Here is a 9,042-nt window from a genome sequence, read left to right on the forward strand (position 1 = left end):
ACACAGGTGGGAAAAACTACTTAAATATGATCCCCAATTAGAGACAACGATGACCAGCTGCCTCTAATTGGGAATCATACAAAAACCCCAACATAGAAAAAATAATCTAGATAAAACCCCCCAGTCACGCCCTGACCTACTCTACCATAGAAAATAAGAGCACTCTATGGTCAGGACGTGACACATTTGAACATCTTGGCCATGTTCTGTTATCTCCACCCAGCACAGCCAGAAGAGGACTGGCCACCCCTCATAGCCTGGTCCCTCTCTAGGTTTCTTCCTAGGGTTTGGCCTTTCTAGGGAGTTTTTCCAAGCCACCGTGCTTCTACACCTGCATTGCTTGCTGTTTGGGGTTTTAGGCTGGGTTTCTGTACACCACTGAGATATCAGCTGATGTAAGAAGGGCTATATAAATAAGATTTGATTTGAATAGAATATAAGTTATTTTTGGCGTGGCGTTGGAATGTATACGATCGCCAACCCTTGTGGTGACATAGACGAGGGGGCATGCCAGGGCTGAATACGCCACTCCAGACGCTACTTCCCCCGATGTTTAGCCAGAGAGAACATAGCTTGTGATGTTGATGAGGTGCTGTGGCCAGACCCAAATAGGACACAGGATGCACCTAATTGTTTTTTTCTTTATAGTAACACGCCTATTTGTTTATCTTATACTGTATTTGTTTTGTCTGTTACTGTTCATCTTGAAATCTGGATGAAAATAATGTTTTGAGAAATAAATACATTTTTGCATATCTGTTTATAGTGTAAATATATACTGAATATGCATACATACTGTATATATTTGTGTACATGAACGTGTGAGTGCTATGACAAAGTGCCGTGGACTCCACTGAACATGGAAAAGACAAAAGATAGTAATGTTTTTCATTTGTCACATCCTGTAAGGGCTGTCTTCAGGAATGGACCAAAATGCAGCGGAGTTAGTATTCATCTTTCAATTTAATTAGAAAGAACACTATAACAAACAAAACAAGGAAACTGACAGCCAACAGTCCTGTCAGGTGCAAACACACTAAACAAGAAACAATTACCCACAAACCCCAGTGACAAACAACTCCTACATATGTGACTCCCAATCAGGAACAACGATTCCCAGCTGTTCCTGATCAGGAGTCACAAGACACACACCAGACTGCCACGTCCTGACCCCCAAACAACTACACCAGCTCCATCTGCTGGTCAGGACGTGACAGTACCCCCCCCCCCCCCCCCCCCCCTCAAGGTGCAGACCCCGGAATGGACCTAACAACAACATAAAACCACCAACAAACAAAATCCCCAACAAAACCCTAAAACAGTAACCCTAAACAATAAGGGAGGGAAGGGAGGGTGGCTGCCGTCAACGACGGCACTGTGCTACACCCTCCCTCCCCAACCCACCTATCCTGGAGGCGGCTCAGGCTCTGGCAGCTCGGGGCAGTCTGGCCACTCCGGCAGCTCGGGGCAGTCTGGCCACTCCGGCAGCTCGGGGCAGTCTGGCCACTCCGGCAGCTCGGGGCAGTCTGGCCACTCCGGCAGCTCGGGGCAGTCTGGCCACTCCGGCAGCTCGGGGCAGTCTGGCCACTCTGGCGACTGTTGACTGGCGGGCAGCTCTGATGACGACTGTTGACTGGCGGGCAGCTCTGATGACGACTGTTGACTGGCGGGCAGCTCTGATGACGACTGTTGACTGGCGGGCAGCTCTGATGACGACTGTTGACTGGCGGGCAGCTCTGATGACGACTGTTGACTGGCGGGCAGCTCTGATGACGACTGTTGACTGGCGGGCAGCTCTGATGACGACTGTTGACTGGCGGGCAGCTCTGATGACGACTGTTGACTGGCGGGCAGCTCTGATGACGACTGTTGACTGGCGGGCAGCTCTGATGACGACTGTTGACTGGCGGGCAGCTCTGATGACGACTGTTGACTGGCGGGCAGCTCTGATGACGACTGTTGACTGGCGGGCAGCTCTGATGACGACTGTTGACTGGCGAGGCTGGGTTGACACACTAGACTCCTGATGCGCGGGGCTGGTATAGGACGTGCCAGCCCGGAGACACGCACCTCCATGCTAGTGCGTCTGGCGGGAAACACCGGACCGAAATGGCGCGATGGCGGTCTTGATTGTAGGGTTGGCATCACCCCTTCCGGCTCGATGCTCCCCTTGCCCTGGCACCTGCGGGGCGCTGGTACTGGGCGAACTGGGCTGTGCGTCCGTATCGGCGAGATGGTGCGTACCACAGCGTAACATGGCGCCCTCCACCTCAATTGCACCTCCCTGTAGTCACGGGTAGCTGGCTTACGGCTCTTCTCTGGCCTGGCCAAGCTACCCGTGTGCCCCCCCCAAAAAAAATCTTGGGGCTGCCTCTCGGGTTTCCTAGCCAACCGTGTTCCAGCGTAACGTTCCCGATGGTTCCTCTGTCCAGCTGCCTCCACTCTCCTGAGTGCCTCCACCTGTTCCCATGGGAGGCGATCCCTTCCGGCCAGGATCTCTTCCCAGGTGTAGACTCCCTTTCCGTCCAGGACGTCCTCCCATGTCCATTCCTCCCTTTTTCTCTCCTGTCGCTGCTCCTTCCTCTTCCGCTGCTTGGTCCTTGTTTGGTGGGTAATTCTGTAAGGGCTGTCTTCAGGAATGGACCAAAATGCAGCAGAGTTAGTATTCATCTTTCAATTTAATTAGAAAGAACACTATAACAAACAAAACAAGGAAACTGACAGCCAACAGTCCTGTCAGGTGCAAACACACTAAACAAGAAACAATTACCCACAAACCCCAGTGACAAACAACTCCTACATATGTGACTCCCAATCAGGAACAACGATTCCCAGCTGTTCCTGATCAGGAGTCACAAGACACACACCAGACTGCCACGTCCTGACCCCCAAACTACTACACCAGCTCCATCTGCTGGTCAGGACGTGACACATCCGTATGTAGTTGACGTGCATAAGAGCTAATCATTTCATGGTTTGTGTGTAGAGTTTTGATGCAAAAACACTATTTTGAGAAGAGTTAAAATAGTTTTGAATTAAGTGTTTGGTTTTGTAAGAGATGTGTGACGTTTTGCATGTTGTGTGTGTGTTTTGGGGTTTTGTGTGTAGAGAAAGGGAGTCATCGTTTCAGAAATCATGTGTATGCATTTGTCAAAAACTGTAATATAGAAAAGCAAATTTAGGAAGACTCCAAAGAAGCTGAAAAATGAAATCTCTACAAAGAATTTACAGGACACCTGGAGATTACTATTCCCAACTACAAAATACCTTTTTTTCTCAAAGTAAGGAAAGCCATTCAAGAATTGACTACATTTTTACTTCCAAAATGCAAATCAATTTAGAACATTTTTGACATGCGTTTTTCTGTATTTTTTTGTTGTTATTCTGTCTCTCACTGTTCAAATAAACCTACCATTAAAATTATAGACTGATCATTTCTTTGTCAGTGGGCAAATGTACAAAATCAGCAGGGGATCAAATACTTTTTTCCCTCACTGTATAGACGTATCAATAATAGTTGTTGATGCGGAAAAGGCTTTCAATCATCTTGAATGGCCTTTTCTATTCAAAATTTTGGAAGCTTTTCTACTTTCCAGCTAGAATTATAAATGAAATACAGATATTGTATTATGATCCTAAAACGAAAATATACACGAATAATACATTATCTGATTAAATTGCTTTAGAAAAGGGTACAAAACAAGGATTCCCCCTCTCCCCCCTCCTGTTTGCACTGGCAATTGAACCGCTTGCAGAAATAACTGGGATTGGTAAACATGAATATAAACTAAACTTATTTGCAAAAAGCTCAGGTTATAAAATTAAGTGGGGGAAAAAAGTAATAACGGCAATGATGAAAATTCTTAATAAAACTCACGATTTACAGCAATCCTTCAAGTGGACCACAAAAACATATTAAATACTTAGGATGCTTAATAAGTGACAACAAATATATAAAGATAACTTTATTCCACTACTCAACAATATAAAAGCAGATCTAATTAAATGGAAGAATCTTCCCATAAATCCTCTTTAGAATGGCATGGCTGCCAAAGTTTTGTATTTATTTTCGGTAATAACAATTACCCCACCAAAGACATTCCTTAAAAAAGTATACTCGGTCATAACACTTTAAAAATATATTTTTTTAAATGTAACTTTTATTTAACTAGACAAGTCAGTTAAGAACAAATTCTTACTTACAATGACGGCCTAGGAACAGTGGATTAACTGCCTTGTTCAGGGGCAGAACAACAGATTTTTACCTTGTCAGCTCAGGAAGTTGATCTAGCAACCTTTCAGTTAACTGGCCCAACGCTCTAACCACTAAGCTAGCGGCAGGTAGCCGCCTAGGGCAAATTAAACTCAGAGAATAAAAAAGTCTGAGGGTGGTTTTCAAAGGATAAAGCTGAGAACATTAAAAACTTCATAGTTAAGAACACTATAACGATATGGGAAAAAATGAATTTTACAAGAACCAATATCCCTCCCTAGAAACACAACCTTAAGGAACAATCCTTGGATAGCTTTTAAGAATTAATCGACAAATTGGCCCACATGGAAAACTGAAGGCATAGAAACCATAAATGACTTGGTAATAGGAAAGACATATACTTCCATGACAGCTTTACAGTTTTTCCCAATTGTTTACACACTAAAATTGGACCTTGAAACGCAATCACCGAAACCTGAAACTCATGTACCAAATCCCTACACCAAGTCTGCAAAATTGCAAGCACAAATCCTGCTTTACACTCAGTTTTCAATTCTATATCACACTTATTGCAAAACACTACACACAGTTCTCTACATTTGGCACAACATTCAAAATTAAAATCTCTTTAGTCCCTTTGGAAAGCAACGCCAATCACAATGCCAAGCTCTATACACCAATTGGCAACACCCACTCCTCACAGGTGTAAACACTAGATGCTGAATTATTCACTTAGAAATCAGAGCTTTAGCTCTATAAAAGGCCACAGATGAGCTCTCCTGTTTTGGAGGAAAATGGAAGTCAATGGTGAAACAAGAGCTAGAGGTGAAGGAGTGAAAGTAAGAGGAGGAAGAGGAGGACGAGGACGAGGAAGGACAGTTGTCTCAGATGAGATCAGGGCCACATTGGTTGACCGTGTGCCCAACCATGGATTGAGTATGAGGGAGGCTGGGCAGAGAGTTCAGCCCAACCTGAGCCGCTACACGGTTTCATCTATCATCCGTAAATTCAGAAATGACAACCGGTACATTACCTACCATCTACAATATGCTTTTTATGTATGTATACTGTAGTATACTGCAGTCCGGCATATCAGTAGGCCTATGTTACTCAATGATTGTTGGCCAATGTTACAGTAATGTAATTTCATAATGAAAGGAAATAGATTATTTTAGCTTACTGTAACCAATCATATCATATATGTGGATCTTCTGCAGAACTGAGAGACGGCCAGGCCATGGTGGAAGACACCGGCTGTTCACACCAGAACAGGAGACCGCTATTGTGAACATGGTGGTGGCAAACAATACCATTAGACTACGAGAAATACAGAACCACATAATTGCAGACAACACAATATTCAATAACATTCACCAGGTGGGCTTGTCTACACACCGGATCTGGATGAAGCAGGTCTACAGGGTGCCATTTGAGCGAAACACAGAGAGGGTTAAAGAACAGAGCTATGAATATGTGCAAGTAAGTACTATACTGTGAATTTACTATCATATCAGCACTGTATAGACACATTACAGTACCGTAATCCAGTGTTTTGTGACTCACCATATTGACTGCTCTAGGTCTATGTCACATATTGTCTTGTTGTCTGTTTCAGAGTCTTGGAGCTGGATGCCGCTGCAATTCAGCACGTTTATATTTACATTGATGAGGCTGGCTTCTACCTAGCCAAAAGAAGGGGACGGGGACAGAACATTATTGGTCACCGTGCCATTGTGAATGTCCCTGGACAGCGTGGAGGGAATATCACCATGTGCGCAGCCGTTAGCCAGCAAGGCGTCCTCCATCACCATGCCAACCTTGATCCCTACAACACCGCCCTTGTCATCACATTCCTGGACACACTACATGGCATCCTCATTCCAGCCGAGCAGAGGGGTGGATCAGAGCAGCCCAGGTATGTTGTCATCTGGAACAATGTGAGTTTCCACCGGGCTGCTCTGGTCCGCAACTGGTTCATCGACCACCCACAATTTATTGTTCTATACCTCCCACCATATTCCTCATTCCTAAACCCAATTGAAGAGTTTTTGGGGGGAAATGACGATGGAAGGTGTATGACCTCCGTGCCTCTTCTCCAGGCTATGGAGGATGCATGTGGTGAAGTTGATGTGGGGGCTTTCGGTGGCTGGATCCATCACTCCAGAAGATTCTTTCCCCGCTGTTTAGCCAGGGAGAACATCGCTTGTGATGTAGATGAGGTGCTGTGGCCAGACCAAAATGGGAGGCAGGATGCAGCCTAATGTCTTTTTTCTTACATTTTGCATGTGTTTTTGTCTTTTTGTGTTTAGAGTTTTGAAAGAATGAGCCACTATCATTTATTTAATTTTTTTTGCAGAAAAACCTTTATCTTGCTGAATGTTTTTCCTGGTTATCTCCTGTTGGGTATGGAAAGTGTTACATACAAAACACAAGTGTTCAAAAATACAGCATTTTGGAAATAAACGAAAATGTTTTTGTTACTGTATTGCATTTGTGTGTGTTTATTTATGTATTTTTGAGTAGGTATACACTACTGTAACAATCTTTACAACCGGCTACAGTGTAACACTGAAAATGCAAAAGGCATTAACCTACTGATTGGATATTCATAGTAGTGTTTTGTGTTGAGCACATCAGTGTGTTGTTGGTTGATAGACAGATTTATTCATATGACATGTGTATGTCATTTTGATGCAAAAAAAAAACATTTTGGAAAGAGAACAGTTTTGAATGCTGTGTTTGCTTTTGCTAGAGCTTTGTAGAGTTTTGCAGTTTGTGTTTTGTGTTTAGAGTTTTGGAAAAACGTGTGGAAACAATTGTGGAAAACTGGTTGACCAATGTAGATATTTTCAAATACATCCAACTTAAAAGTTTAATTTCATTTTGAAGTCTTTTGGATATCAGAGCAATCTTGAGGGAATCCTATTCGAGTAAGAAAATTATATTCATATGATAGGTAAGCTATACAAAAGCTTGCAGAGAGCCTTTCCAACTGACAATCTCTTAGAAATAAATATAAACTATTGGAACCAATATTTTAAAAGAACAAGATGGAGGAAATGTCAGAACATCACTAACGAGATTACAGTTAACAAAAATGTACACTTAATCCAGTATAAATGAATGTACAGAATTTATTATAGAAGAGAAATTCTACAGCACAAGGGCAGAGTCATGTCTGAAGTGTAAAACTACTAATGACTCAATATGCCTTCTGGGAATGTTACAAAGTTCAAACGTTTTGGGTGGAGGTGGCGAGATGGATGTCAGCGGTATTGCAATGTAAATGTACTTTTAATTTGTCTGTCTGTATATTTCAAGACATGACATGTGAGGGTGCACTGAGATACCCGATGAGTTGGACAAAACTCTTCTCATCAATTATCTTTAAAAAACGTATATTTAAACTGAAAATGAGCCAATTCTCTGTCGTTCATGCAATGAAAAGGTCAACTGCTTTATCTAAAAATGTAAAGTGCGATGGCGACAGAGAGAAACAAAATCGTGCAGTTTGTGGCCATGTGGAGAAAAGTGATAAGAGCACTGGACATAGGGGTGGGGGCTAGTGGGTCTGGGCAGGTATGTTTTGTATTGTTTATAAAATATGCAAATTCAATATTGTGTGACTGTGTAGAGTCCTGTGAGTGTGCATAGAGTCAGTGCAAAAATCTAAATAAAAGGCTCTTAGGTGTTTATTGCAATGAATAGTTTGCTGCCACTCCACCCTGTTAGCCTGCATTGTCTCAGGACATGCCCGAACACTGCTCCTCCCGTCCCTGAGTAGAGCACAAACCTGTTCACTGAAGGGGGTCCAGGTATTACTATATATACAAAAGTATGTGAGGACCCCTTCAAATTAGTGGATTCTGCTATTTCAGCCACACCCGTTGCTGACAGGTGTATAAAATCGAGCACACCGCCATGCAATCTCCATAGACAAACATTGGCAGTAGAATGGCCTTACTGAAGTGCTCAGTGACTTTCAACGTGGCACTGTCATAGGATGCCACCTTTCCAACAAGTCAGTTCGTCAAATTTCTGCCCTGCTAGAGCTGCCCCGGTCAACTGTAAGTGCTGTTATTGTGAAGTGGAAATGTCTAGTAGCAACAATGGCTCAGCCGCAAAGTGATAGGCCACGCAAGCTCACAGAATGGGGCCGCCAAGTGCTGAAGCGCATAGCGCGTAAAGATCAATACTCACTACTGAGTTCCAAACTGCCTCGTCACCACAAGAACTGTTAGCTTCATGAAATGGGTTTCATGGAGTGGCGCAAAGCTCACCACCATTGGACTCTGGAGCAGTGGAAACACGTTCTCTGGAGTGATGAATCACACTTCACCATCTGGCAGTCTGATGGACGAATCTGGGTTTGGCGGATGCCAGGAGAACGCTACCTGCACCAATGCATAGTGACAACTGTATATTTTGGTGGAGGAGGAATAATGGTCTGGGGCTGTTTTTCATGCTTTGGGCTAGGCCCCTTAGTTCCAGTGAAGGGAAATCTTAACACTACAGCATACAATTACATTCTAGATGATTCTGTGCTTCCAACTTTGTGGCAACAGTTTGGGGAAGGCCCTTTCCTGCTTCAGCATGACAATGCCCCACTGCACAAAGCGCTGTCCATACAGAAATGGTTTGTTGAGTTCGCTGTGGAAGACCTTGACTGGCCTGCACAGAGCCCTGACCTCAACCCCATCGAACACCTTTGGGATGAATTGGAAACACCGACCATGAGCCAGGTGTAATCGCCTAACATCACTGATGCTCTTGTACCTGAATGGAAGCAAGTCCCCGCAGCAATGATCCAACATCTAGTGGAAAGCCTT

The sequence above is a fragment of the Salmo salar genome, chromosome 12, assembly GCF_965601325.2.
Source record: "Salmo salar chromosome 12, fSalSal1, whole genome shotgun sequence".
Lineage (NCBI taxonomy): Eukaryota > Metazoa > Chordata > Actinopteri > Salmoniformes > Salmonidae > Salmo > Salmo salar.